Genomic DNA, 3,362 nt, shown 5'->3' with positions numbered 1-3,362 from the left:
CTAATCTGAAAAACAAAACCATGTTAGTGGGAGGAAAGAAATGACTGCTCTTAGAGTAACACAGTTATCCTTCCATAAATTAAAAGTAAGAAAACTGCATTATATTACAATAGTTACAATAGGATATACTACTTCTAGGAGTCCTTTGAGATAAAAGGAAATATTTATTTTTCTTGGTTTCGTTCTTCTGAAGGTCTAAAACGTAACATAAAGACTAAAGTCTATACTTAAAAAATAAATTCATGTGACAAGCAAGGAATGGTGCTTCCAAAAGCCAAACTTATTTCTTTCCTTTCCATATACTGACAGGTTGTAAACAACACTCTGTAAAGAAAGGAAAGGGTTATTCACCTTTTTCTGGTCTCTATGCAAAAACACTGTGATGACTTCTAAACAAAAATCTCAGATACTTTAAGAGCATGATACAACTGCCTTTTACTCTCTGACCCATCTACAGTTTAAATGACTACATAACCATGTATAGCACGAATGATTGGGAGGCAAGTAGTTGGGAAGAGATTCTTGCAGAATTTGTATTTGTAAAATCTGTCCAGTTTCTTTAGATAAAAGGTATTATAATAGAATCATAGAATGGTTTGGGTTAGAAAGGGACCTTGGAGATTACCTAGTTCCAAACCCCCAGCCATGGCCAGGGACAACTTTCACTAGACCAGGTTGCTCAAAATCCCATCAAACCTGGCCTTGAACACTTTTCCAGGGATGGGGCAGCCACAGTTTCTCTGGGCAACATATTCCAGTGTCTCACCACTCACAGTAAAGAATTTTTTCCTACTATCTAATCTAAACCTACTCTCTTTCAATTTGAACCCATTCCTTCTCATCCTGTCACTACATTCTCTTGTAAATAGTCTTGCCCCTGTAAGCTCCTGTAAGTTCCCTTCAGGTACAGGTATGTTAAATTTATATGGTCAGGTATATTAAATATATTACTCACAATTTAGGCATGAGTACTACCAATACTGTGTAGCATTTTTCATGTTCTCTCTGGTTCATGAGTGAAAGGTTACAAAGAAAATGAAAATTTTTTTAACTCAGCTAGAATTTTTTGTTTGCTTCTTTTATTTTCTTCAATACTCTGAGAATTTGAATTTAGAAGATTGAAAACACATACAAGCTCTCTTGCTTCAGAAACTCTGAAGTGGAAATCAGTTCAAGATTGCAAAATAAAGTTTTTATTCCTCAGAAACAGCAACTTGTTGCTATTTCTGAAACAAAAGTCCTGTCTTCTGCAGGCTATTTCAAGAGTAAAGCAAATATCTCTTTCATGCTTTCTTTAGAAGTCCAATCATGAAGCCAGCAGAAAATAGAACCAATTGGAATACATAAGCAATTTAGAGACACTTGTTTAATCCCAGTGATTACCTATTCACAGAGAGAGGATTGGTTAGAAATGGCTATAGATATTTTTCTATTTAAAACTTTAAAGAGTTTCCTAGGATGTGTTAAACACAGGATAAATGTCATATCTCTTCTTCTGTAAAAATCATACCAAGATAAAGGACAGAATATGGTTAAGCAACACATAATATTTTCTATGCAGCAGTCACAGCAGATGAACAACACTGAGCTAAATTTTGTCCATTCACATGCATACAAATCTTGCTTATTTCATTGAACTTCCTTCTCTAGGGCAAAGTGAGGTCAGAAATCAACCCCGTCACTGAGTTTCTGAACAACATTTCTTGAAGTGGTTTTACAAGTCAGCAATGTTGAGAAGCTGCATTTTAACACTGCATCCTCTTTACATTTCCGATGTGTTTTGGTTTTTTTTTTTAGTCAGATTCCATACTATTTAAATACATGCTCAGCCCTTCACTCTTTCATTGGGCAGCCCGATTAGCTTGGGAAAGTCAGATGAATTTGAGAATCTCACCTGTTCCGAGGGAGCAGGGATAAGATTCAGGAGATTAAAAAGTACATGGCAGGATATAGCACTTGGCTGTGCAAGTACTAGATCACTCTGGGCAAAATTAATAAATTCTAGTGCCTAAAGAAAAAGCATGTGAATGACAGACACCATCAGGCTACTTTACTGACAGCAGTAACCTCGCTGTGGAAATGCTGGCCTTCCTCGCTGCCAACTTTTTGATCAGTTTTGGCCCTAAGGATTTTTGTCTTCAGGGTGACACCTGACGTGAACCCTTAATGAAGGACATATGGCTTAGGGAATCAGGTTGTAAGCACGAGGACCAGCTGGCACATCTGAGAGCAAAGCTGAAACTAGTTTCAGATTTTGACAGTCACAAATGTCATGTCAGGGCATGACCTCCTCCCAGGCTGCTGAATCCAATACAAACTGCATAAAGCAACACCTTTACCACAGTTTTCTGTTTATGAACTTGGCATATTGATATAACACAAAAAAGGGAAGAGAAGGAGGGGAAAGGAGGGGAAAGGAGAAGAGAGGAGAGGGGAGGGGAGGGGAGGGGAAGGGAGGGGAGGAGAAAAATAATGATGCTAAAGTTGGCAAATAACTTTCTATGTGTTTGGTGATGGTGGCTTTATTCAGCCATTTGGTAGCGGGGGGGCTACAGGGGTGGCTTCTGTTAGAAGCTGCTGGAAGCTTCCCCTGTTCCACGGAGCCAATGCCAGCCAGCTCCAGGACGGACTTCCTGCTGCTGGCCAAGGCTGAGCCAATTAGAAGCAACAGTAACACCTCTGTGATACCATATTTAGGATGACTGTTGCACAGAATTTCCAGCCAGGGAAGAGTGGGATGAGAACATGGGAATAACAACGTAGATACCAAGGTCAGTGCAGAAGGAGGGGCAAGACGTGCTCCAGATGCTGGAGCTGTGGCCCTGCAGCCCATGGTGCAGACCGTGGTGGGGCAGGTGTGCCCCTGGAACCCATGAGGGACCATCAGGCTGCAGAGACCCACCTGCAGCCCATGGAGGAGCCCGTGCTGGAGCAGGTGGATGCATGAAGGAGTCTGTGACCCCGTGGGAGGCCCAGGATGGAGCAGGGTTCTGCCGGAGACCTGTGGCTTGTGGAGAGGGAAGCCCAGGCTGGAGCAGGTTTTTCCTGAATAGGGCTTGTGGCCCCTGTGGGGGACCCACATCGGTACAGCTCATCTGTGAAGGACTGCACCCCATGGAGGAGTGACCCACGGGACAGCAGTTTGGGAAGAACTGCTGACTGAGGGATGGACTCACTCTGGAGAGGTCCATCAAGGACTGTCTCCCGTGGGAGGGACCCCATGGGAGCAGGGGAAGGGCTCCTCCCTCTGAGCAGCGGCAGAAAAAACAACTGACTGCAACCCTCATTCCTGACCCCCTGCACTGCTGGGGAGGAGGAGAGAGAACACGGAAGGAAGGAGGGGTGGGGGGGAAGGTGTTTTT

This window comes from Lepidothrix coronata, unplaced genomic scaffold (assembly GCF_001604755.1).
Source record: "Lepidothrix coronata isolate B3197 unplaced genomic scaffold, Lepidothrix_coronata-1.0 Scaffold67, whole genome shotgun sequence".
In the NCBI taxonomy this organism is placed as follows: domain Eukaryota; kingdom Metazoa; phylum Chordata; class Aves; order Passeriformes; family Pipridae; genus Lepidothrix; species Lepidothrix coronata.
This window is presented reverse-complemented; position numbering follows the sequence as displayed.